This window comes from Streptopelia decaocto (genome assembly GCF_964273445.1).
Source record: "Streptopelia decaocto genome assembly, chromosome: 6".
NCBI classification, from domain to species: Eukaryota; Metazoa; Chordata; class Aves; order Columbiformes; family Columbidae; genus Streptopelia; species Streptopelia decaocto.
The window spans coordinates 33,296,390-33,323,151 of NC_138660.1; the positions used below are offsets into that span (position 1 = coordinate 33,296,390).

The following is a 26,762-nucleotide window of genomic DNA, read 5'->3' on the forward strand; positions in this document are numbered from 1 at the left end:
TTCAATAGTAGTTGCTAGTGCACTTTGCAGAGAGAGAGAGATCAAATGCTTTGATCTACCATGACAGGTCCTTAGATGCATGGTATTGGAGCAGGAGGTTCAGCAGCCCTGACCTTTTGTAGCATTGAGGAAGGCACTTGGCAATGATGATGGCACTGCTACATCTGACCTATGGCTTGAGTAGGTCTGACCATCTCCTGGTCCTGGTCATATCCTGGGAGGCTCTTCTGACAAGTCATTGATAAGGCTGAAGTTGGATTTGGGTGCTTACGCTTGGAAAAACGTCACTTCTTGTGGTGAAATCAGTTTGGTGCAATCTGAAGCATTGTTAAAGATTCACAAAGTTGCAAAAACTAACCCACAAATATGCATACCCTGGGAAAAAAAAATTCTCTTTGCTGTATTGACATGTTGCATTGCATGACATCTGTTAAATTCACCTTCTTAAATGGCATTTTTGGCTCTGCTGGTACCAAAAGCCCAGACTGAGATACCATTTACTTCTAAGAAAGAGCTTTTTATGGATGTGATGTATTTTACTCTATGCAACTGCACTTGTTTTAAAATAAACATCTGACATTCAAGCTCCGAAACCTTTCAGATAATTAATGCATCAGATACACACATGAATGTTCTTGATTTGGTATGTTAAAATGTTTTCCTCTGAAGCTGGTTTAGATGGAATGACACAATTTATTCTTTAATGGCTCTAGACACCACAGTGTTGCTTTTTTTTTTCCTAGAGTCGATTATCCCTCACCATTTTTTCTTTCCCCCCACCCCCAACACCCTGCCGATTTCTGAGCAGATCTTTCTTACAAAGATCTGTCTCGCCTCCTGTTTTGCAAAATTGGGATGATAATCCCAACAATGTATGCTGAGGCTCCCAAACTGCCCTTGCCATAGACCTGCCCTTTAATCAATCCCTCTCTGTCACTTCAGTGTTGCAGCCCAGGTGCTCTGAAGAGAACCTGCATTGTTGTTAATCCAGCAAGGAAAGAGTGTGAGAACAAAAGGTCATTTGGGATAATTTAGCCCCATGTTTCCAGATCCACCACGGCTATTCTTTGAATGATTTTTAAATTATTATTATTGTTTTTTTTTCAGAATGGATTATTTTTTAAACATGCCATTTATGACCTGGAAAGTGAAACCTGGCTTCAGCATGTGTATGCAGATGGGGCTCTCCAAGGCAGTGGAGGAAGGTTAGTGAGCATTAGCTTGGTCTGTTTATAGCAATTTTTTAAAGCAGTGTTTTTTCTTTGAAGAAAACAGTACAAGACAAATGCCCTCAGCATTTCCACCAGCAGGCGTGATGGAGATCAGCTTATTTTCACTCTAGTTGCAGGCAAGCGTGCAGCCTGGTGAGTCTGGTACGTACCAAGATATGTTGCATTTTACTTAATAAAGGGCTGGGCTGAGAGCAGAAGCCACTTGAGCGCTGTGTTGAAGACCACAGTGCTGCAGAGATGCGTGCCTGAGCAAACCTCCTTAGCCAGGCTGCAAGTAAATAACCCACTCCTGGTGTATGCAGGCAGACATCAGCCCAGACAAGTGACTCTCATACCTTCTGCACCCCATCACCAGCTACCTGGGAAACGGCTTTTAGCCAAATCAGTGAGTGTCAAAACATTGCGGGGTGCGAGGAAGAGGCTCAGCTTCTGCTCGGCGCTGTGCAGTCAAGAATGTAAATCCCATACCCTGGTAGCTGCATGACATCTTTATTTTTATTGGCAAGAGAAGCAGTATACACAGCGACATTGCAGTCTCTTAGCTCGTTAAAAATATCTCAATAAATAAAACAAATAAGCAACATATACACTGGAACAGAAAATGAGAAAAAAAAAGGGGGGGGGAGATTGGCGAGCGGTAGTGAATCATGGAGCAATAAGGAAGAGGCGGTAGAGTGTGGAGGGCAGTCTGTAATCCAGGCTGCACTTGAAACAAATCATGCAGGGAGCTGGGGGCATAGTGGGCTTTTTTCTTATTTTTTTTCTTTTTTTTTTTCTCAGAGCCTTGGTCCAGTTTTGACGTTACTGTACAAGAAATCAGGGTTTGAATTTTTTAAAAAATAGACAAAATAAAAGTCCCCAAAATAATACAGCTAAGGGAAAATAAAATCTGAACCCAAAGATTTCTCATAAATGCGTTCCTGAATGAAGATCTTTTGAAAAAAAAAAACCAAAAAACAATTAGAAATAAAACCAAACGCACAGACAGACACAAAACCCAACAATAACAATCAGGAATGTTGCTTCTCTTTTCTCTTTGGTCAGTTGGTTGGGGAGAGATGTTGCAAAGTTTCAGGCCATTAGCTTTGGTGCTGTTTTCTGCTCAGTTTAAGGGCTCCACAAGAGTTCAGAGCGAGGGAGGTCAAGAGGGGTCTTTTGGACCAGTTTACTTGAGGTTGTTAAGGTTTCAGAAGCTACAGACTTGGATATATCCCAGTTCCACTTCAGTCTCAGACACTGGACAGTCTAGAGAGAAAGAAAAAAAAAGAAAGAAAATAAAAATAAATACACCAAATACAGGACATCTTTCTGAGATATGTTCCCTTGTACAGTTCTAAGTCAAGGGTATGGTTCATGAACACCCAGTCAGCCAGGACGGGCTTTAGAAACCCCACCCGCAGTGACTCTCAGCTCCTCCTGCAAAATCAGACAAACCCTGCTGGAAATGAATACGTGTTCTTTCCATCCTGGGGTAATACATTTATGCAACATCTAAGCACATCCAAAACCACCAACAACAAGAAGTCAACCTAACCTTAACAATTCTTTTGACTTCTGGATGTATAGTCTAAGTTTTGAGTCTGGTAATATACAGCCTTTTTTTGCATCGTAGTGTGAAATGGAAAATCCAAAGGCAGGAACAAGGCATCCATCAAAAAGTTCATATGCTGACAGCAGCTTCTCCAGCCCTCACAATTGTTGTGCTAAACCCCTGTTATCCACACGGTTCCTGGTGACCCAATCGTGCACATCGTCTCTTTTCTGCCCCATTTATCGGAATGAGACAAGATGCAGCAACATGTCAGGGAGTCCCGTTAACTTGCAGGGTTTGCTCTGACCTGGAGCAACCTGCTGCTACTCATTTGTGGGCTGGTGGGACAAGCTCTGTGACCCAGCAGCGCCCATGGGAGATCCTGTCTAACTTGGGGGAGGGATGGTTTTGTAGGCAAGATGCTGTTTCTGCCTTCAGAAAGCCACCTCAGCTCATATATCAAAAAGCAGATATAATTATTTCCTCCCACTAAGGAAAGCTTCCCTTTAGCTTATTTCCTTTTTTCCTTTCCTTTCCTTTCCTTCTCAAAGTTATTAATTATCTAATTACAACCACATTCTGCAGATGAGCTTGGGACTTGACAGGCTGCCCAGGATCACTTAGGAAAGCTTAACTGCTTGGTGTGTGCGAGTGGCGGTGGTTTGTGCACATGCACATCTGACAGATGACAGGCTGGTCCTTTCCTAATGCTGGCGTTGCTGCAGCCCTAGCCAGGGAAGGACCCAGGAAAGAAAAATAAAATATAGGGAGGAGGAAGATACTGTGGAAGAAATTTTCTGCTTGAGCCTGGGACAAACTTTAAGCTTATTTTATTTTATTTTTATTATTTTTTTAATTTTCTCCAGCAAGCGAGAGAGGATTCTCCCCGCCAACTATGCAACAAATCACCGTGTCCTGCTCTTCTCTGAATCCATCTGCCCTGTAAAACAAGGTGAAACCAAGTCGAAAGCAATATTGAGCTGATCCGCTTCCACTAATTTTTCAAATCCCACCCAGGATGGGAGAGGTCAGCACAAAGCTGCTCTTAGAGCAAAGATGGTGATTTGCAAACCAACGCCTTTAACCCTGGGTGAAACACCCTGATCTGGCTGCTGCTGAACTGTGGGATCTCGTTTCCACTGGTCCTTTCTGGTTTCCAGCAGCTCTTTTGGCTCCATCCAACTGGAAAAAATGGGAATTTCACAGCATCTCAATGCTAACAGGGTGTTCTGGCTTCCCCATTAAGGCGAGATGAATGAGCACAGTGGATGGCGGTGCTACCATGCCCCAGGGCTCTGGCATGGCTCTGCCAGGTTCCCTCTCCTGTTCCTAGGGTTTAACCCATGTTTTCCCACCCCACACAGGGCAGCAGGACCAGGGCCACGGTGGGCAGATGTTTGTTCCCACTGTTCAGCCATCATTTACCTAATGCCTGGTTACCACCCCCGGCAGAAGCAGATAACCTGGTAGTCTATTTCCACTGCTATTTTCTGTGATTATGCACTGCATATCAAAGCAGTCGACCTCAGCTGATGGAGCAATGTTATGACCCGATACAGAGGTCACCCAAAGGAAGCTGAAAGACCTGGCTATGAAAGGGTTATTCTCCCCATCTTGACATGCACTTGTGTAACATTTTGCTGGTTGCTCTTACCAAGTAGTCTATGTAAGACCCACATCAAAGGGTAAAACCCTTTCACAGACCCAATCTGTCAGCATGAGAGAAGGAAAGAAGTGCACAAGATGAGAAACACCCCTCTGGGACCTACTCCCTGCATTTCTTCTTCTCCGGCCTTTGGGACGTTGGACACTGACTGCTTTTGAAAATCTGACTCCAAGTAGCAACTTTGAAAACAGATGAATGGTAACAGGAGGAGGAGGGCATGTTGTATGAGGGACACGGTTTGGTGGTGAGATGTGTGGAAACACTCCATTGAAGGCAGAGAAGTAATGAGATGTCTGCACCAAACCTCTTCCTTCTCAGTTCCTCCCTCCAGGTCACTCAAATAGAGGAGTACTGTGCTAAATACCTGATAGCATCCCATGTGGAGCTTAATAAGGTAAGAAGACCTCAGCGGCTTAGTTTCCTTAAAAAGGAGCTAGGAATATTGGAGAAATTGTACCCCGAATCGGGCTTGTGATCCTCACGTCACAAACCTAGCCCTTGCTCACTGCGCTTTGGGTATTGCAGTGGGAGGGAGGATCAGCTCCTGGCTGAGGAAGGTGGAAAATACGCCCAAAATCTGAAAGCTGGTCTTTCCTCCTCTCCTCCCCAGTGCTGCCACACCACTGCAGACAGGCCCTTCGTGGTGGCTGCCTCCTCCTGCCCCTTGTTTCTGGACAGCCCATCTGGAAGCGTCCCAGTTAAACCCAGTGCCATGCGCCCGGGCACCCAGCAGGGCTGGCTCTGATCTCCCGACTCCTCGTACGCCGAAAGGGGAAGCACAGCCCCCCTTGCCTTCAGGAGCTACAACATGAGTCACCAGAGCCCTCCTGGCTCCGTCCCCCTGCTAAATTATAGAGAACTTTTCCGCAATGATTTTGTGCTTTAATGGACCCTCCAAAGGTCAAGCTTGATGTTTATGATCCTTTAATCCCGGCGAGGCGTTCGTCACAGCCTGCCAAGGCACGCAGCTGGCGGCAGCTCCCACGGCATTTCCAGCTCCGCTCCCGCAAGCCGGACCCACAGAGGCTTCCGAACACAATCCCGCAGGTTCCCTGTGGCAGCTGGATGATGAGGTATGGATCTGTGGGACTTACTCTGAAAAGAAGCAGCAAAGCCCATAGCGAATGTCACGGGGAGGGGACAGAGTTGGTTCCTGGCACTAAGCTGGTGTGGTAGGACAGCGGCACCTTGTAGAGCTCAGTTTTAATCCCAGCTCACACACAGGTTTGCTATGTATTTGCTGTCTGTGTGTGTCCCTCAGTTTCCCTGGTTGGGAAATTGCAGTATATCTGTTCCTCTCTTACAGGTCATGTGAGATTTAAACAACTAGTTCCCATAAGGTACTTTGTGATTCTCCAAGGTATAGCTGAAAGACATAATACTATATTATAATAATGCATGATTGTAGTATCTGGACTGAGAGATGATATACTGTAAAGCTCTCTGCTGACTATAGTTTCCAAATATTTCTCTCACCCTTGTAGCTTGTAACACAGAATATAGTCATCATGCAGTTCTTTATCACAGACCCAATGCAGTTTCCACTGTACAGTGAATTGAGGACTTGCTGTTCTATTCTTTCTTTGCTTTAGGAACATTTCCCAGCCCCATAAGGAGCATTATCCAGCCCAAGAGCACAGCATGGAAACCACAAGAACCGAGAGCTGCTGGCTTGATGTGAGGTGGCAGCAAGAACACAGCCCTGTTTGCAGGACATTTTGAAACAGGTCCCCAAAGTCCTTGTTTATATAGGATTAGGGTGGGTTTGGTTACAAAGGGATTGAAAACATTTCTACAATATGACCAAGAGTGCAAATTAAATAGGAAATGCACCAAAACAATTTGAAGTTGGTTTTGGTTTGGTTTGGGTGGTGTTGTTGTTGTTTGTTGGTTGGTTGGGGTTTTTGTGTTCTTGTGGGGGTTTGGTTGGTTGGTTGGTGTTTTTTTGTGGTTTTTTTAAGGATGCTTTTTCAACTTCTTTAAAAGTTTGGAATGTAAAAAAAATGCTTCTGTGCTCAGTGCCCAGCGTCTCTCCCTTCATGTAGACTCCCGCCAGCCAAAATCCCTGCCGGGAAGGTGCCAGCCCACCTTCTTGCCTTGTGTTTGGGGCTGTGGTCAGGCAGTGAGCAGGAGGATGAGGGGTGCAAGTAGGCAGCACCCAGCCCTGTGGGGCTGCTTGCCCCACACCACCTGGTACGGATTTTGGAAGCCACGGAGAAGTTTATAAACTGTTTCCTCCCCACTTCCTCTTCAATTTTGTGGAAGTAAAAACCTGCACGGGTGAAAGCCAAGACCCCAACCCAGCCCACGGGCTGACGACATTGCCTTTGGGAGCCCCTTGAGTGGATGCGCTTTCTGACCAAGCATTGTTGCAGAAAGGAGTTTCAACTGCAATAACAAATTTCTTATAAGTGACACCAGTGGGCACACTCCTCACCCACCCTGTGTGCAGCTGCCCCCACGGTCCTGGCCAGCTTCCCCATGGGTCAGCATTGTCCCAGCATCTCTGCTGCCTTTGGCACTGTCCCCACCACTGTGTTTTGCCTTCTTTGAAGTCTGCCTCCTCAGACTGTGCCTGTTCTTTAAGCATCCCCACAGAATTCATTTAAATGGGATGTTTACTTCAAAGGCTGCTTTTTTGCAGGCTGTGGAGGTTTGGAGCGGGGAGCAGCGCTGCTGCAAGGCAGGCTGGAGAGCAGTGGGGCTGCCTGGGGTGAAGAGGTAGGATGCAAGCAGAGCAGGCAGCATCGCTGGGCATGAGTGACAAAAGAGCTCTGCAACCTTCCTCCCCGGGAAACAAACCTCCACCAAGGAAACAAATGTTAAACGAGCCCATTTCCCCACTGCCACCCTCTTGAAACTCATCCTTCCAAAGTAAGAATAACCAGAAAGGATTAATATAGGGAAACATAAAACAAAAGCCTACTCTGGATGTCACCGGTCCTTGTCTAAGCTGTTAATTAATGTTTTATTATTTAGGTCCTGCACAATAGCTGGTAAGAAGTTACAGGCATCCTACAGGGTGAATGGGGAAGGAGAAGTCCCATGTCAAGTTGTATCTGCTTGGAGATAGCACCTAAGCAAGACAGAGCAGAGCAAGCATACCAGGCAGTGACCTCTGTGGTTGTCACCCAGGTGTGTACGTTCTGGAAACACTCTATATATTTATGGAGAAGAGGAAAATGTTATGTAAATGAGCTATTCTGGAAGAGTCCAACCACCCAGTTCAAGCAATTCTGGGTTACAACACAAAAGGGGATGCTCCTGATTTAGAAAATCCATTAAATGTTTCAGTCGTCAGTAAGTCGCAGCTGCCCTTAATATTTTTTCAAAATAAATAAATGCGGCGAGTTTGGTTATTGCATTATGTCATACCCCTGGTACGCCTGCCCGCCGCATCAGCGCTGCGTGTGTCCTGCCCTGTAGGCACAGGGATGGGGAAAAACAACAGCGAACAATGCAAAATGTGGCTTGGGGGTGCACATGTCAGCCCCCGTGCCTTGGAGAGAAAAGGTCAGCATGGGCTGGCGTGAATATTGAAATGCCAAAGCAAGCAGCACCAGAAATCGGGTTGTTCTTTTTTAGATTAGGAACTGCCAAGCTGGAGGGGAGGACAAGTCACAGTGCCTTGACTCTCAAGCCAGAAAGTCTGAATTTGAATTATTTCTGGTCACAAGAAGCCTGTCTCACCTGGCTACCAGGACAGTGAGCTGGATGTGGCCCATGGCAGGTGACCTGGGCTCCTAAGAGCATCCGTGATCCACTCTCTCAACACCTATGGCCCAACTCAGTCTCAGATTTTACTGCCATTAAGACCGATATGGCAGCTTGAAGTCTGAGATACTCAGGAGGATCTTACTGGGGGCACAGAAATCACCCAGCCTGGCAGGGGTTGTCATCATCATGGGCAGGTTTCCTTGACGAGATGCTTTGGGCTGATGTGCCCACCAATTCACCCCTTAACCTTGCTTATTCCTGGGCATGGTCAACAAGGGACCATCGCTCCCAGCTGCCCTTGGAATGACTGCTTTAAAAACGAAGCATATGGCAAGTATCAGTCTTAACATCCATGGTCAGGTTTATAAGCTTTGCCTTCCAGCATCCCATGTTTTTTAATCTGCTCATAACTTTCTGAAATTTATGCTGCTTGAGCTGAAAATTTTCCATGCCCAACACTGATTCCTCTTTCTCGTTGTTGTTTTTGTTTGCTGGAGCCTAGGCAAAAAACGGTCCAGCTGTTTCGAAGCACAAGGAGAGCGGAAAACAGATACATGCCAAAATGCTGAAGGCTTCCCCGTGACTGTGTGTTGGAGGCTGGGACGGCGGCGGGTGGAAAGCTGAAAGGCAGCACACAAATCACCCAGCTTGCCAAGCAGTGTCACACCTGGACCTGGAGATGTTTTCAGGAGCCTCCGAAAACCACCTTCCAACTACGCACGGGCTGAGTGTTCCTGTGAGCTGCGTGAAGGAGAACTAAGGCGGGAAGCCCGGGGAGTTAATATTTTGGCTCGGCTTTTGTCACAGTGTGGTTAAACTTTTAGCCACCACGAAGCAGCTGAGATGTGCCAGGGTGGAGGTGAGGTGGTGGCTGCCACGAGCTGGTGTGGGGCTGGACTCACAACCAGCACATTGGGATGTACACAGGCAAACCAAGTATTTGCTACCTGGATGAGGTGAGATGTGTTCCCAGCCTGGCCAAACGTTAACAAACCAGCACAGCTCCTCAACCTTGCGGCATGGGATGCCTCTTGCATGAAGAAGCACCCGGTGCCACGTAGCCAGCTGAAATTAAGTTATGCCCAAGCACAGGCTGTGCGTGCAGCCTTGCCTCTCTCCTGCCATGCTCGCAAACACCCTGAGCCCTCCTGAGAAGGATCCTCTTCGCCCAATGCCATCCTCCCTCTGCCTGCTTCACCACGAAACAACTGCAATTGCTCCATAGCTGAAGGCAGCCCCAAGTGTTTCTAGAGTTTCTAGATAAGCATTTGCTCTGTCAGTCAAAACGGGGTGTCAGAAAGTTATGCCAGAGTGGCACCAGAGGAATTGTCATAGGTTTTTCTATTTTGGAATTCCTGTGCTGAAATCTGTGCAGATAACTTTTATCAAGAAGGCTAAAACCTAAATCAAAACACATGGAAAATTTCAGCTGAATTCGTCAAATCTTTAGGGGGGCTTATGAGAACACAAGTCTCTGTTCTGTTTAAGGATGGGAAAACTCTAACTGCGCATGTTGTGTTTGTGTTTATGTGTTGTTGAATATATGATCAAATATTTTTATAACAAAGGCAAAAGAAGAAGAGATATGTTGTTATACATACAGCATACATAAAGCTACACTGGCTGAAGGCATTGGTAGCAATATTCTCAAATTATCTTATGGAAATTGTCAGCTGTCCCCAGAGCCAAAATGGACAGTAGCATGTATTTGAAATTTAAAACACTTTTGTGATTTGGATGATGCAAAAAAATGCAACTGTTAAGGAACAACACCATATTGCTTATCAGCAGGAGAACCTTTGTGAGCAGGTGTGCCATGGTCCCTGGGTATCCCCAGGTGCAACACAAGGGGCTTTCTGAACGCAACCAGGGGCAAGCAGCAGAGGTGAGGCACAAAGGGGAAACTGAGGCACAAAGGAACAGTGCTGGTGACTGGTTAGAATAGCAGAAATCCCCTGATTTTTGGGGTGTTTCCCACCATGGAAGGCTGAAAAGATGGGGATGGGGAATGAATTCCTATCCTTGGGGTTGCTTGCTGCCATTTGGAGCGTGCCGGTCCCTGTGGCTGCAGCACAGACCCCTCTGCGGGCCGGGAAAGGAGAGAGCCCAAATGTGCGGCCGTACCTCAAGTAATGGAAAAGGCAGCAGGGCCGGTCTGAAAGTCTTCAGAAGGGAGGAAGCAGCAGAGAAAGGAATTCAGATAATTGTGTACATGCAGCGGGGGGAGAGAGGGCCAAAATCAGATCTAATGCTGCGGGTACGGACAGACTGAAACCAGATACCCTGGCTTGTGTTTTTCTGCCTTTGCTGGTATGAACCCTTATCAACCATCCGCTCTTGAAGTCTCCCAGATGAAGGAAAGCCACAATTATGTGCATCTTACAGCTGGGAAACCTTTTAAAAACATATCCCTCACAGTTGTTCATTCCTGAGCCGCAGGCCCTCCCTCTCTATCACCAAATGTACCTCTTGCCATCTAGAGGAAAGCCTCTAATCTAATTTACCCCAGGCTTTTCAGAACTTGGAGGATTTATCTACCCGTGGCTGGTCCGAGGGAAAATATATTCCCTGCATCCGGCAGCTCCCCAGTTTGTTATCGGGAGCATAACTAGATGCTTGATGGGGATGTGGTGTAAGACAAAGGAGATTTAAGCCTTTTCTCCTCCCTCCAAGCCTGTTTCTGTCTCTCCAGCACCACCGAGAAAGGTTGATGGCTTGTTTACACCACACTGTCTGGGAAAAACTGTGGTGATGAAAGATCCTAAAAAGACAAGGCCAAAAAAAGAAACAAATGGCAGAGCCCATGGCCCTGGACCCTCTTGCTCGTGTCTCGTCCTGGCCAGCTGAGCAGGACCCACCACCAAAAACTGTTCCTCACCCACAGCTGAAATAAATCCAGGGCACTTGTCAGTGCTCGTCTCATAAATAACTACCCACAGAAGAGAGATGTGGACTGGTTCAATTTTTTTTCAAAATAAATCCAATGCCGGCAAGCAGCCAGTATTGATTGAAATGACTGAATAATCTTGGTTTAAATCCTTTTTTTTTTCCTCTGTTGCAGAAAGGCTTGTTTGTGCTCATGGCCACCCATCTAAATAGATATTATCTATGTAACACGTGTTAAGGTCTGCTGTCCTGGAAGAGCTGCCAGACCTGTAAGGTGCTTGAGTCCGGTTTAACACTGCTGCAATGTATTTGTCGCTGTTTATTTATTCCTTTCCAGAAGATGTCTTTTTAATACAAAAATTAGAAAAGTGACATTTTAGAATTGCATGAGATAACATTTGCTTGCGTGCATTCAGTGCTGGTGACACTGCTGTGCTAACCAGAATGGCCTGCGTTTAAAACTGTTTTATTAGTATGTAATCTACGGGATCTGTTAATATAATTATCAGCAGTTAGTTTAATGCTTTTGACTGCCACAGGGTTGTCTAATCTAATATCTATCATGTAGCTGACCTTCTTGCACCCAGCTCATATTTAAAAGTGGAAAATGAGCTTTCGAAAGAAGGGGATTCTTCCAGCTTCAGGTGTCCCTCTGCAAGGCTAAACTACCTGGAACAAAAGAGGTGCCTCTGGTACCATAGGAGGCTGCAACCCTCACAAAAATGTCTGACGTTTCTACATGCTCTCATTTTGATTTTTCATTCGTTCCTGATAACCAAGCTGTGGGGCTTTCCATGGGGCTTCAGTTCCTTTTCATTCGAGAAGAGAGAGATGCTCACCAAAGAGTGATGTCTGGTGCATCCCCATCCTGGACCTGCGAGATGCTTGCAAGCTCAGAGCTCCTCTGGGAAGCCAGCTCTGCCACGGCGCAAATTGGCACAACCCACACGCACCCATCAACATGAGAAAGCTGAAGTGGCCTCCCTCATACCCAGAAACCTGTGGGCTCAACCACTTCCGATGGAAAAACTTGCCCCGAAACACCAGGAGAAAGCCACTTCTTTGGCATTTGGGCTTGCGGCTGATTGCTCTAGGCCAGATAAAATCAGTCACCTGGGGCTGGCCTCACCGTAGGGAGGAGAAGCGAGAGCTCTGCAAAGGACGGTAGGGAGGAGAAGCGAGACGTGTTTTGCTGCTGGAACGCTCAGGGTTTCTGTGTTATGTCCTGCCTCTCTGCAGCAAGCCTCAGGCACATAGTCATGTTTGCTCCAAGGTGCTGTGTTCCTCCCTCACCACAAAATTAAAGCAAAAAAAGCAAAAAAAAAAAAAAAAGCTTTAAACAGGAAGAAGCCCCCCCCCCAAAGGAACATTTCCCCCAGCTCTGTACTCCTCCACAGCCCGAGCATCGGCCTCTGCGGGGCAGTGGGGTTTGTCGCAGCTGGAGGAGGAGGTAGGTTTGTGGGAGCCCCTTGTTAAAAACTTGGCAGCACATCACTGAATGCGCGGCGAGAAATTGCCGAGAGGCGGAAGCTGCTAATGAACAGTTGGAGCCGGAAAAAGCAGAGCTGCTTCGAGGTTTGAAAGGGCCGTCTAAGCTCTGTCCTTGGCTCTGCCCAGCTGCCTCGTGGGTGGCTCAGAAGAACAAGCTCTGGGGGACACCACCAGCATCTTCTGACCCATGGAAGGGCAAGTGGCCAGAGAAAGGTAGCAGCGGGGTGCAAAGAAGGACAGGAGGGAGCCAGCCACCCTCCCAGCTAATGTAGCAGCTGAAAAAGCCCATTGCTGTCCCTTGGTCTCATCTCCCCTCCCCAGAGACACTCACACAGGAGCCTGGCTTTGCACAAGAGAAGTATGGAATGAAGGAGCAGGGAGGGGGGAAAAAGGCAGGGAATGAGATGTTCTTCTTGGACAGCTCAAGTGACCTCTAAGGGGTTGGGGAGGAGAGGTAGCACAGACGCACAAGTGTCCTGGGAGAGTCACTCTGAAGCTGATGAGGTTCATGCCAAGGATGGAGGGCAGTAATTTCACATCTTCCTCTGCCTCATGCATCCCCATCCTCTGGCCTCTGGACTTCTCAGAGATCAATACAAGCTCCAGCTGAAAGACCACAAGCAATTCTGGGCAGGCACTTGGTTCTCCCTGCCTGAAATGCACACCTGCTGTGCACTCGGGCCAGGCAAAGCAATATGTTATGTAGAATTCAGGTAAGGAGGACAAAATTGTTATAGGTGGGCTGTACACTTCTACTGAGATGTTCACAGCAAAAGCCATGTGCAAATTTTACCCTGCACAAACACAGCTTGCAAGCTAAGGCTTAATTTATTTCAGGAGAGAGTTGCATGACCTGTTGTTATGGCTTATTGACTTATACCATCAGCTGGGCTACAATGACTGACTGTATATCTGCGCTAAGCTGTTAGCAAAGTAAAATCTATTGGTGTATGTTCCTGTAGGCTGATTGAGACTATCTGGAAGGAAAATATCAGTAGGAACGTGGTTGTCTTCCTCTTGGAAATATATGAAGACGGTGGCTTTGGGCAGCTGAGGGCTGCATGCAGCACGGTGTGCGGCGTGCTCTGACAATGCTGGCAGTCAGTGTGAAATGTGTCTCTGGTCCCTGTCCATCTCTACGGGGATAAACACAACTGAGATATGAAATGGGCTGTAAAAACACCCTTCTGCCTCCACTCCATCTGAGAACAGTGAAGAGTATTGGAACAGCAAAGAGTATTGGACGAAGGGAAACCTTTTCTCCTCCCAGCTGCACTCCTGCCAAAATAATACAAATTATAGGAAAAACACCTTCTCTAAAAATAAATACATACATCTGCAGCTTTATTCTTTTTCCAAGGGAACTCTTTTGGTCTGGCCTGCTCAGCCAGCAGTTTCCCTGCTCTCCTTATTTTTCTTGTGTGCAGCGAGTATTCAGCTGCAGTTTGCAAACCTCAGGAGTGGCAGTGTCTCTGCGGGAAGCACCATTCTCTGGCTCCAGGACTGGGACTGAGCACTGATAGGTCCTACCCCATGGATGTGACCTTTCTCGCCCATTTCCCCACTTCACCTGTCCCTGCCCTGTTCAGATTATGTACTTTTGGAGCAAGTCTTGCTGTGTCCATACACAGCTGAGCACGAGGAGGAAGAGCCGCCGCTTTTTCTCATCAGCACAGCACAAAGACTCCATAATTATGTTGACTCCAAAGAGTAAATCAGAAAGTGGATGATAGCAGCCATCTGTTATGACTGACTCAACTGGCATGGATTAATGCCAGTGGAATTCACAACAACAACAAAACACTAGCTTTAAAAGCATATATGGTTTAAATTCTTTACTTAAAAAACAAAACAAAAACCAACCAAACAAACCCCAAGCCCCAACAACGTGGGGCCACCCACTGAAAATCGGAGACAGTTCGCAGAAAATCAATGGCATTTCGGGGGCTTCTGTGAACACTCCACGGGACAGGTACGATTGCCTTACGAACTCAAGGTGCTTTTTAATGTTCGATACAGTCACTGACAAATAGCAGCAGAAACACCTAGAGGCCAGATGTGCACAGCTGTACGTGTGCTGCTGCTGATCAATCTTCAGATTACATCACACTCCAGATGCCTGACTTCAGAAACACTTGGAAGGCAGAGCTGAAGTGAGTAGACAGCGAGCTTAGGGGTTTCTTTCTTTCTGACAGTGATGTCGTGCCTCCTCCGCACGCAACACCGAGCCCTTTTGTTGTCACCTTGACCTGCGCAATGCAACCTCAAAGCAAAAGAGGGGAAACTTCAGCCATCTGGGGAGAGACATTGGCATCCTATAGCCAGGAATAATGCCTCTGCATGAATAATGTGCTGAGGAGATCGGCTACATACCATCCATTCAGCATTTCTGCTGCCTGAGACCAAAAAACCATCACCACCTGCATTTGAATTGGTTTATTCTGGAGTTGCTGCACACTGCAACAAAAGGGGACAGCTTCACCATCTCTCTACAGGCACACGTGTGTCTGTGCATATGTAAAGCAACTTCTGTGAAAGTCAAGAGATTTTAATTTGTGGTGGATTCGTTTCCTGCTAAAAGTAGGGCCCTTGTGCCTATAACATTGGGAAGCAAATCTTTGCCTGCCGTTACAGAGACTTGGAGGTGATTGCTGAAAAAGAGACCCTGATTTCTTTTCTTGTATTTGGAGTGGGGAAGATTTCCTTTTGCTGTATGAAGCTGTGTTTGCCCTTCAAAATTGGCAAACAGATGCTGGGGCAGATTCCCTGAAGCTCTGGGGACATAATCCTCAGTTTTTACACTTACGGATCTTTACAGAGCATCACAAAAAGCCCTTAATGAGAAGAATCAGGATTCCCTTGTTTCCTTGCCCAGATTGCTGAATGTCACCGTGCTTGGGTTTTGGCAGAGCCGGGATTCACATCCCGGTAACATTCCCAGACGCTTGCAGAAGAAAGGGTGCTACTTTGTCATCTCCCCTGAGCATGAGGCAGCGTTTGAAGAATGTGCCCTCACCCACCGCACCCCAGCCCCTTAAGTCAGCGATTGCAATTTCTCGGTCCCAGCCCGGCAGCGTTTCCCAAGGTGGCAGGTAAAGGTTTTTGATAACCACCCAAGCTCTGAGTTAAGGCCGTGATTCAGTCTATGTGTTACTAATCTCCCAGGATTTTCCGAGGGGATTGTACCAGGCCAGGTCTCCATCTGGGATTAATCAACACAGCTTCATTGAAGTCAAGGGGCCAAATTCGCACTTGGAATAAACCAGCTTAACTCCACTGCAGTCAATAAAGCTACTCTGATCTTTTTTTATGGCAAGAATAGTCCAACTCTTTAAAATATGCTGGGTTACAGAGTGCTGCCCTCATGAAGAGCAAGTTTACACGCCAAACAATCCTGTGGGGGTAAGAAGCACTTGGCATCAAGAAAGGCAGTCTGGCGTGTACCCGGGCTGTAAACCACACTGCGCTTTAGAGAAAGCCACTGGCTGATGTGCAAGGCTGGGGAGGGCACATCTCAGGACAGGAATCCTGCCACACACCACATCAGCTGCATGCACCTTTCGGGCACCCTGTACAGGGCCGATGCCAACACTGTGCTTCTGGGAACCGTGACTTTAAATAGGTGTGCTGGTAAACCACATCTTGCTTTGCATTAGGTGTTTGATAGTGCCCTGAGGCTCTTTCTTTCTGTCTTCCATGGTCTGACAGCTACATTAACATGGACACGAACCCCTCCTGTATCTTGCATCTCTCCTGGGCCTTTTCTTCCAAACTTTGCTGCAAGCATCACACCGTACAACCCTTCTCATAAACTTCGTAGCTTCTGCCTTCAATGCAGGTGGCATTGCCCGTGCTTAAAGCCAGCCCTCCAGATTTCAGCCTGAGCTCTTTCACTCAGCTGTCGCTCTTTAGCTTAATGAGCCTCTTCCTCCCCCGCCTCGGTGTTTATAAGCAGCTCCTGCTTCTCTCTTATCTCCTTACCAGATTCTTCTCCAGGCTGGCTCTGCTGCTGGGGGGTACCCAGCACAACTTTACATCAGAGGACCTTTGCAGGACAAGTGGCAGGAGGTAAGGTTTTGGAGTCTGCAGGGTGTTGCTTTGTTTTTTGTTTGTTTGAATACACTATGTTTCACTATGGCCTTGTTTGCATTGTTTCAAACCTCTCAGCTGGCTGATTGAACAAATCCTTGAATGTCTGTGTTGTTTTTCAGTGCTGCTTGTGCACCTTGGGCTGTGGTAGCTGCTGGAGGGGCTCATAGTTAAGGCAACGGCTGGGCAATATCATAGCAGCTGTGGGTCTCCCTAGAGACTGGTCATAGGTGACATATTTTATCTCTATTTTTGTGGTTTCTGATGTTGCCATCCTCCTTGGGAAGTGTGGTCTCCTGAGGAGATAACAGTAACCCACTGGTCCCTGTCTGAGCAACTGTGAATCACTTTTTTTTTTTCAGTTTCGAGACTCATAAGGCTAGAATCATCGCTTGCAGCTGGGCTGGAGCCTGGCAGGCTGTGTTACAGGCTTTCCTGAAACTGTTGCATGGTGATGCTGGGTGAGCAAGTACTGGGAAGTGGGAGAGGGACAGATGCTGCTCATGACCTCTGTAGCAACACGTTTGGAGTCGGGCTGCTGCCCTGAGCTGCCCAACCCCCTGCTCTGCTCCAGGAGTCTGCACACACATAAACTAATGTCCTCAGGCTTTCAGTTTCCTCTGCAATCAGTGACAATTATTTAGACATACATATTTAATGTGCAGCTTCTGATAGTGGACACCAAAGGTGGTGTGAATTGCTTGCTGTCTACCTGCTTTCTATGTTGTTGCTTTATGCTTTCTGTGTTGCTGTTTTCTGCCTCTTCCCTGTAAATAAGCTATCCAGAGCTCTCGTGTCAGTTTTTCATCAGGCTTCTGCAGTTTATGGCTTCACAAGTGGTAAAACAAAGTAGCTTGCTCCCTTCCTGCTGTTTTTCAAAGGGGAACAAAGAGTCTCACTCCAACAAGCTCAAACTCCAGGGGGAAGAAACATGCAAAGATGAAATCTTTCTGCTAAAAGGAGAAAAAGTCAGTGTGTCCTTAGCTTGTCTCTATTTAGTGAAGTATTTAATCACACGCCTAATGTCTAAATGTGTTCCGTTAGCCATGCTGACTTAAGTGTGATTTAGCACCTGCACTGAGGATGTGCCGTGTGCTCTGCTGTATCAGAACAGACTAGCAAATGACTACCAAGAACTTGAACTGCATACAACATGCACACAGAAGCCCAGAAAAAGCTCTGGAAAATTGGTTTGCATGGTCTTTTCCAGTCTGTTGTTCTGCAAAAGGCAGATGTGCGTTTTCTTGTCTCCAGTTTTCAGGGGCTTTTTTGGATTTGGTGATTAAATGAATGGCTTAAGTCAACACTTTCAGCCAAATTACTGTGTGGATGACTCAGCTCAAGGCCAGCTGGCTGGTCTTGTTTAGATTTGCCAGCTGCAAGCTGGACTTGCTTGAACCTTTGAGTCTGAACTCTGCTGGGTTCCCACTGAGCTAATAACCTGTATTATTGCAATACCGACACAATCTCCTTTTGGGGAGGGTGGGGGGAGGAAGAGGAGCACTCTGCATCTGTTCAAAACAAAGACTTTGTGTTTCGTCTTTGGCAATCCTGTTCCTCTCTGAATTTTGCAAGCTGTCCTAAGATGTGCAGACCTGTGCTAAGCCTGTGCTCCTGTGAATCAGAGACTTGCTCTGCAGTTGCTGCTGGTGGGCTTCTCATCTGACTGCTCGGGTTTGCAACTGGTGCTGTACAGCTTTTCTACTCTCTACAACTGAGTTTTGCATGAGGCTTATGTTTGCAGTACAGCAAAATGTGTCCTTAAACTTCTCATTCCCCAGGTTAAAATTGCACGTGTAGGTTTGAAGAATGAAAAAGGCTGGGTGTCACATCTGATAATTGAAGTGAAAGACTTAAAGGCTCGTTAAGAAATCACATTGAATGTAGGTAGAGTATGTGGAACTATTGATCTATCGCTGTCTAGAGAAGTGTGTGTGCATGCTTCTATATGCAGTACACAGGTCACCTCTAGTACTGTGTTTAGACTTCAAAATACTGTAGGTATGGTGTAGCACAGGATGTCTGTAATGACTTAATTGAAGCTTGTAATACTGCAAAGCTGGTGTTCGGCTATTAGGAAGCACAACCGTAAGGATTCTGGTTTTAGACATCATACCCTGTGGATAGAGCCTTGTCTTCCACCTGATCCTTGGTTCTTAGCAAATGTGATTAGCTGTATTCTTACTGAATCCCCACTTGAAAGATAAACAGCTATCTAAACATTATCAGTTCCTTAACTTAGAGGCTCCCTGAGACCAGCAGGTATTTAAGTCAACATCATTAAATGCGTGAATGAAATTAAGTTTTAAGGGATGGGCTCAGGGAGACTGGCTGGTTCTTGTGGCACCCACTTTTTCCTTGAAGGTGGTGGAAAAAAGAAATGGAAAGGAACTTAGAAGTTTCTCCTACCCAAATATGAGTCCTGCAGCTAGGAAGGATAAAGACCCTTACATAGAGCAGTGTGCCTGGCTGGGAACTTGTCTCTGCAATGTATCTGATGCTGCAGCTGCAAACCTTGCAGCAATGCAATGTGCTTCTGTCCCTTCTGGCAGGAAGGCTTTGGAAATCAGCACTCCCCAAATGAAAATAACTTATTTTCTTGCACTATGCCTGCTGGCTGGGGAGGTATCCTCAGGCTGGGGGAGCTGTTTGGCCGTGCTGGTGTCCTGGATGTGCACGGATGCACCCTACAGGAAACTTAACCTGACATCCCACACGATTTGGCCAAAGAAAGTTCTCTCTGCCCTTTCCATAGTTATTTATATTTTTAGTTGACTGCATAATCTGACCCTCTAGAAAGCCCCTTCAGGAGGTCACACAGCTGAAATAATAGCTAGTGAATTTTTAAAAATGATTTGGGAGTTATTAAATACTTTCTTCTTCCTTCCCTTTCCCTCCCCTCAGTTGCTCTTTGACAAACACTGCAGGGTTATTCCACTGCAGCAGAGCAGGGCATGCTCCAAAAGCATCCTGATGTGCATGGAGGAAGGGCCTGCACTCATCTCCAAGTATTTGTGTGCTGTCCCCACACTAGGTAAGGCTGGGATAAGGAAGCTGGCTAGAGTGTGCAATACCACAGCAACTTCAGGGACTAAGGAGAGCTGTTGGCATTGCTTTTCCTTCCAGAGATGTCCCTGGTCTGCTTCCATCACCTCACTTGGCTGTTTCATCTCTGGTTGTGAGATGCACTGAAATCCAGGCTGTTAGCTTTCTCCAGTATAAACTATCCAAACTATTTCCATCTATGCACTGTTAATAAAAGGAACAGAGTTTATTCCTTTTAGCTGTGCCTGGTTTCACAAGCTGGGCTCTGGCTGCAGAGATCGGCGGTTTGTATCTGTTCTGGGGGAATCTGTTCCCTTTTTCCATGTCTGCAAAGATCCTTCTTTGCTCGTGTGTACATGGGCTATGGATGAGATGCTTAGCTTTTGGAGAATCACTACCCAGCCAGGGGATGACCTCTGATGAGACCCAGCCAAGTCATTTTGTTGACTGAGGATTGCTCCTAGGCACAAGAGAGCTAAGGAGATGCTTGTGGGCTGCCTTTCTAGGAAAGGGAGCTGTAATCTAGTCCAGGGACCAGAAATGTCTATGGAGATGGCATGGACTACTGCAGTAGCAGAATGCATTGGGGCTGCTCTGAACCAGATTGTCTTTTCCTGGACTTCCAGCTGTATGCTTCAAACCTGGAAATGTTGCTTTATGCTTACTTATGTTGGTATTGTATGTCATGGATTAAAGTTTTTCTAAGAGATTGAAAGAGTAATTAAATGATAAAGACTAAGCCATGAACGGAGGTTGTTTTTTTCAAAAGAATCATGGAAATTAATGTGTGAAAAGGATGAGCTTGGCCTGTGGTGGAATGCAACCCCCCTCTTTCCCCTTCCCACCCTTCTGTTTGGAAGGAGTGGGCGCATCTCCCTCTTTCTCTGGTACTTGAGGCTAACAGCTTCTTTTGTTTGGCCCCAGAGCACCCTGGCTAGGGCTATTATGAGAAGGGAGTGTCAAGGAGCCAGTGTGGGGGATGTTTTGGAGGCTTCAGGGGCACCCACTCCAGTGTGGGGGTGCAGAGAAGCTTCTAGAATGCCTACAGGTCAGATCTGATCAGCCAGTATAAAAACGGGATTCTCGTTGGCGACTCCGCCCATTGTGCGGGTCCCTCGGAGCACAAGCTTGGCCACTGCCGCCGGGAGCCACGGGCCCCCCCCCCACTCCCCGGGATGGAGACTCCGCTTGCCCTGCCGCCACGTGTGTAAGTAAAACTTCTCGCAGGATTGCGAGCATATTTATACTTTCTGTGCACATTTGCACATGTATTTCCTGTGCACATTTGCACGGGTACTTTAAATTAATCCTTGCACAGTCGCGAGTGGCCGCTGAGAGCCCCTCGCACAACCGCGAGTGTATTTTCCTCCCGTGCTTCCACATAAGCACGTGTAGGATTCCGTGCACACTAGCACGTGTAAGTAAATTATTTCCTCGCACAATTGCGAGTGTATTATAAATTTACCCTCGCGGAATCGCGAGTGCACGCTTCCTGTACTCACTACGAGTACGTGCATCTCTTTTAAAAGAAAAATCCTGCACCGTGTTTGGCAAGTGTGTGCTTCTCCGGGACCCAGGGCCGGCTCCGGCATTGTTTTGGTGCAGCCACGTGCATGCACACTGTGGACCGCCTGTTGTATTAGTTGCTGCCCCTTCAAATTATTTCCTCAGCTGATATCCGAACCTGTATTTAAGTCACTTGTGGAGTGCTAAAACCCTGTTTCTCACTGGTTTAATAAAAGTTGTTGTGGACTCTGTTGTCCCTTAAATTAACCTCGGGGTGCCTCCGTGTAATATTTAGTGACATGGCCCTATCCCTGGGGTCCTTTCTGCCTCCAGCCTATCTCTTTTTCTTGAACCTGATGCTCATGGCAGGTCTGGTTGCTCCCACTTCACCTCGGTCATCATGCCTGTAACATCTGTGGGTTGCAGTGTTCTGTGAGGAGCCCTGAGCTGCTGTGAGCTCAGCCTCCCTTTGTGATAAATTCCAGCCCAAGCTGCTCGTTTTGCATGTTGCCTCTTCCCTGGTCTCCAAGGCCCTTTGTTTCCTGGGCTCCTTCTCTTGGTCTGCTCCACCTTTCTCCCTCCCAGCTCCCTTTGCTCCCTCTGTGCTTTGCTCTGTCACTTGTTTCTGCTGAAATAAGAGCACAGGAGATTATCCCAGCTCTTGGTTCATATTCCCTGAGTTTTGTGTTGCGCCTTCTCCCAGTTTTGGGCTCCTCACTGTCTGTCAGGCTCAACTCAATCCTAGCAAAGAACAGGGAGATGTTTGTGAGCACATTTGCTCCTGACAGCTCTCTATAATGTCACTAACCTCACTTCTTAGGGTTTCAAAAGCAGCATGAAATTCTCCTTCCATGTAATCGGTGGGGGTTTGTCCTGCCTCCAAAGAAACTGATGCTTAAATCTCCTCTGCTTCCCAGGGGCTCCCTCCCAACACTGGGCATCATCTGTTACAGTTAAAAAGGAGCATCTTCCCCCAGATCCCCTCCTGCTCCTCAGGAGAGGCTGCAGCATGGCAGAGAATCCTGCAGTTTCATGTCTATCTTTAGCAAGCAAATGCTGCTGTGTTACGATCTGCAGCAAAAGAGGAAAAAAGAAAAGATGAAGGGACATAAACGCATCTGAAAATGTCCACAATTTGGCAACACTGCTAGCTCAACATTTGTAATGCAAAAATATTGATGTTTCCTGTTTTCCTTTATGCACCAGGAACCTTTTTTGCTGCTGTGTTACCTAGATTTAGCCCTACTTTCTCAGTATTTTGTTAAAGTCCCATGTAATTTTTGAAGCTATGTTATTTATAAAGCATGTCATGTCCTACTGTGGTATTTCTAAAAGGGTATGGTTTTAGTCTTCAGACTTTAGGTGGAAAAGCTTGAACACATGATCTTTGAAGAGTTCAAAACTAGCAAAAAGAGTTGAAGTATGGTCTCTGAAATCCTGTCCAGGTTCACGTCTGATATGGGGGGCTGGCAACTGCCTGGGAATCGGGGTGAACCGGGGCTGTGGAAACACGAGAGGGTTTTCACAGCAAGGTGGAGCAAAATGTTCCAGGTGTCAGCGGGATTTTTAACAAAGAAATTCAGTCTCGCATTCAACAGTGGGGCTATCGTTGTTGTACAAATGGAAGTGGGGAGGGTTGCATCCCTGGTCTAGGAAGTCATGGGAGAAAACTAGTCCAAGAGGTGTTAGGGTCTGGATTATTATCCATCAGTACTATGCAGGCAGTCATGTCTCTGCCTTGAGTTTTGCATCTCTGTGCTGACCTTAGTGGCATTTTCTTGTTTTTGTTTGTTTTTTTTTTTTAATGCATCCCCATCTCTGCAAAATCTCTGGTGGTTTGTGCACCGCAGAATTGCTGATTTAAAGCATGCCTAAATATTTAAGGAAAGTCTGATTTATGCTATAAATGCTTATTCATCAGCTTTCCTTTTAATCATTGCAACTGTTGGGACTCTAAAGCCCCTTTGGCTCCCCTGGTCACTTTGCATGACTTTTTAGCATTTCTGCTTTAACTGGAGACCTCGGGATGGCTCTGGCCCAAGTGAACTCGTCGAGATCCTTGTGCAGTATTCTCCTGGTGGTACCCTGAGATCAGCAGATGCTGGCCTTTCTCTCAACTCCCACTCAGTGCCTCAAATCCCAGGGAAAGCTCTCCTTCCGCTGCTACACCCTGTGTTTTGAAGACAGAAGTGATTCGACAAGATCTTGGGGGGGGTTGTACGGTTCAGCTGCCTTCAGAAATTTGCAGGGGTTTCTGAAAAGGAGAGATAAGGGGACCTTCATGCACAGCCTGGTCTGTGTCTTCAGTGCAGAAACTTCTTGATGCTGATGCACACACAGGAGGACTTGCCTGTCTGCCTGCAGTGAAATTAATGCTCCTGTGAATGCTCTTGTCTAACTGTATGTGATGCCTGTTTGCAGTTACACACAGAGCTCTTTCTGAGTTGTGGCTGAGGTGTGTTTTGCCTTCAGCCTGCTGCTGCTAGCACCAAAAAAAAAAAAGCAGCAACTAAACGGCCTGTGGGTAAACAATTTGGGATTATAATGGACATGATGAGTCTTGCAGCTCCAGGGAGAGCCTGGGTGCAAACCGCTCTCCTGCACAAAGTGGCTGCTGGTTCCTCTTGAACCAGAGTCTCACTGTTGACTTCAGCAGGAGCAGGTTTTGGGCTTTATCTTCTTTTTCTTATTTGGAAAGATGTTGCTCATGTTGTTCTGCTTGGAGCAGTTCCCAGAGAGCAGCACAGCCTGCTCTGTGCTCTCTTCTTCATTATCTGCTTGCTAATGTGTGTTCCTGCCTCTTTGCCTTTCATGTCTGCTGCTTTCTTTTTTTTTGGTACTAACGCCACTGCAGAGTTTTCCAGATTTGTTGCTTTTCTGACTCTGGAGGGGTGTTTTGTTCTCATTTATTTGTTTTGCTGGACAGAATACAAAAGGTTAAACAGTTTAGAGAACTTTATTCTGTATTTACTGCCGAGGTAAGTTTCTAAATCAACAGTAGGTTGTGTATTGGAGTGACTCACAGAGCTGCTTAACCTTTTTCCTTCCATTTTGTCGCTTTCCAAATCTGAAGCGCACATCTGCAATTTACATTGCTGAAATGAGAAGCTGTGAAATGCATATAAATTGCTGTAGATAGGCTGCTCAGCCTGGCCTCAGTGCAGAGCCCGTGTCCATTTGGCAGCAGTCGGATCCTGCTGGGATGCAAAAAACACCTGAAAATACAGGGTACCAAGAGGGTGTTTTCTGTGCTGTGGGGGTACAGCCAGCAAGGAGGATGGGCTGGCTGGGGGGCACAGGGCTGGGCAGAGGAAAAAAACCAGTCTGGTTGCATATGGATCCCTTCTCTACATGCATTGTTTGTAGGAAGGTCCTGTTCTGGGTGGCTACATGGGAGACAGGCAATAGGCACTCAAAATACTAGCATTTGCTTTTCAGAGGGGAAACTGAGGCACCAATCAACCAAAACTGTGTGGGTTTGAACCAGGAGTAGGTTCAGCCTGGCCCCTTCATTCGGGATATGGTGGAGATGAGTGTCCCCAGGATGGGCTAAGGGTGCAAGGAGAGCAGAGCCTGCTGTGCCTGCTGGCTCCAGCACATCAAATGGTAACCAAAGAGCTGTTGTCCCTACAGTTAGCCCAGCGGTTCTGGTATAAACTGCCCATGCAAGGGACCTCTGGTGAGAGCAAAACCAGCCCCAAAATCCCGTGGCATGTGGGGCAGAGGCACGCACAGCCCCATGCAAAAGCAGCAGTGCGAAAACAGGCTGGAGATAACAGAGAACGGGTGGGAGCAAGTGTGGGGGACCCTTCCTCGACCACCATCTCTGCAGGGGCTACTAATTCACTGCCCTGCAAAACATCCCATTTCCCAGCAGCCAAGTATATGATTGCAGACACCCTCTTTTCTTTCCTGAGCAGCAAAGCAGGAGCAAGACATCTCCACTCCTGAATTGCAACCAAAACCTCCATTTTTTTTTCTGTTCACAGCTCTTGATGATTTTCTGCTAAGAAATCTATGAAACAGCAATATTTTGCGTTTTTTTTGTCCCATTCATCTCCCTAGCTCAATATTTTTATTATGGTCCTGAAAGCTCTCCTATGCAGTTTCTAGGTGGTCCAGCTTAAAATGCAGGTTTTGAGCACCCCAACCTTTACATTTGTGAAGGAGTTCAGTCCCTTAGTGAAGGGCAGATGCTTTCTGGCAGACCTGTGGGTACCAGCAGCCAGCAGTGATGCCCATCACACCTGATTCCTGCACCACATTTGCTGATCTGCCAGTAGGAACAGGGTGCATCCTGGAAGGGGTTTGCCATTGCACAATCTATCTCTTTAGTTGCTATCATGTATTACAAGTTGTGATGTCAGAAAAAAACCATGGTTTATGCAGGGTGCAACATGCTGCTCCTGGCTGTCAGCCCACAGTATTTTCTGCAGTCGGGCACAAGGTATCTGCCTCCACTGTGCTGCTAAGTGGGATTAGGCCCTCCCTGCAAAGAGGTCTGGGAGGTTTGAGAGAGGTTTTTCCTGTGTTTAGACCACAAATTACCTTCCTCTTGAAGCCTGCCAATTCTATGAGGTTTTTCACTAATGAAAGGGCTGTGCTGCATGACCTGCTTGGAGCAATCTTTTAAAAGTTTGATTGTTTATTGAAGTGGCTGTCAATAAGGGAATGGAGTAAACTTGTACTTGTTTTGTTTGGAATTGGTCTAAAATATCCTATTAAGATGAGGACAGTAGAGCTTTAATCATATACATAGAAAGTAATGAGATTATATTTTAAAAAATCCTAACAGTTTTTCTATATAGAAAAAGTATATTGACAACTGGCTGAGCACCAAGCCAGTTTTTCCAAGAATCTGAGCTGCAGCACTTGCAGGGTAGCTTGTCTGTGCCTGCTGCACGAATTTGCCAAATGCTTTTCAGCAGAAAGTGCTGCATAGTGTCAGTGAATATGGCTCGGAGCATCCCCCTTGCAAGGCAAAACATTTTACCTTGAATTACTTGGCTGGCAGAGCAACAGGCAGCTGTGACTGCACTGTGGTGGAAAGTGCCCCTGGTGCCATTTTGTATTCTGACCCTAAATTAAATAACCTGGGAGATGATTGTCCTGATGATCACCACTCTGGAATGTGCTCGGTGCAAAATTCAGATTCTCCTTGCTCTGCGCAGTGAGGCAGCTCCGAGCTGCTCCCAGATATCCTGCATGCTCCCCTGTTGGACATAAGTGGATGGAACCTCAAACCCACCTTAGTCTTTAATATAGTGTATCCTGCCCTCTAGTGCTTGCAGATGCTGAGTCAGCAAGAGCCCAGGAGCAAGCTGTGCTGGGCACCTGTGACTTTCTGCCTTTTTCCATCAAACAGATTGCTTTGAGCCTGGGGAACTACTAGTTATGGGTTTGCTAGGTTATGGAGAACAGCTAAGTATGTTTGCGCAACAGTTCGGTGACAGGGTACCTCAGTATGGCTTTGGAGCAAGCACAACTCCTTGGTAGTATATTTTGGAGTTGTTTTCAAGGGAAATGAGCTTTATAATTGAAACAAGAAGTTAAGTGGGAGGTTATGTGAAAGAAAGCTTTGGAGGTCTGAAGATTGTTT

General features: G+C 46.8%; 1 protein-coding gene and 1 long non-coding RNA gene across 3 annotated transcripts in view; one reads left to right on the top strand and one right to left on the bottom strand.

Annotated features, from left to right (window-relative positions):
* Window positions 1-1,720: 1,720 nt before the first annotated feature.
* Window positions 1,721-26,762, bottom strand: part of TWIST2 (twist family bHLH transcription factor 2) — a 36,809-nt gene continuing 11,767 nt past the window's right edge. Inside the window, exon 2 of the mRNA XM_082055612.1 lies at window positions 1,721-2,477. The gene's annotated coding sequence lies outside the window, so the exon portion shown is untranslated. The remainder of the gene's footprint in view (window positions 2,478-26,762) is intronic.
* LOC309441717 lies at window positions 4,376-12,174 on the top strand. 2 transcript variants are annotated; one of them, XR_014184457.1, is made up of 5 exons: window positions 4,376-4,823; window positions 5,040-5,502; window positions 6,022-6,156; window positions 7,409-7,564; window positions 8,649-12,174. It is a non-coding gene; the product is annotated as an uncharacterized lncRNA (long non-coding RNA). The 2 variants fall into 2 exon arrangements; XR_014184456.1 differs by having other exon boundaries at window positions 7,409-12,174.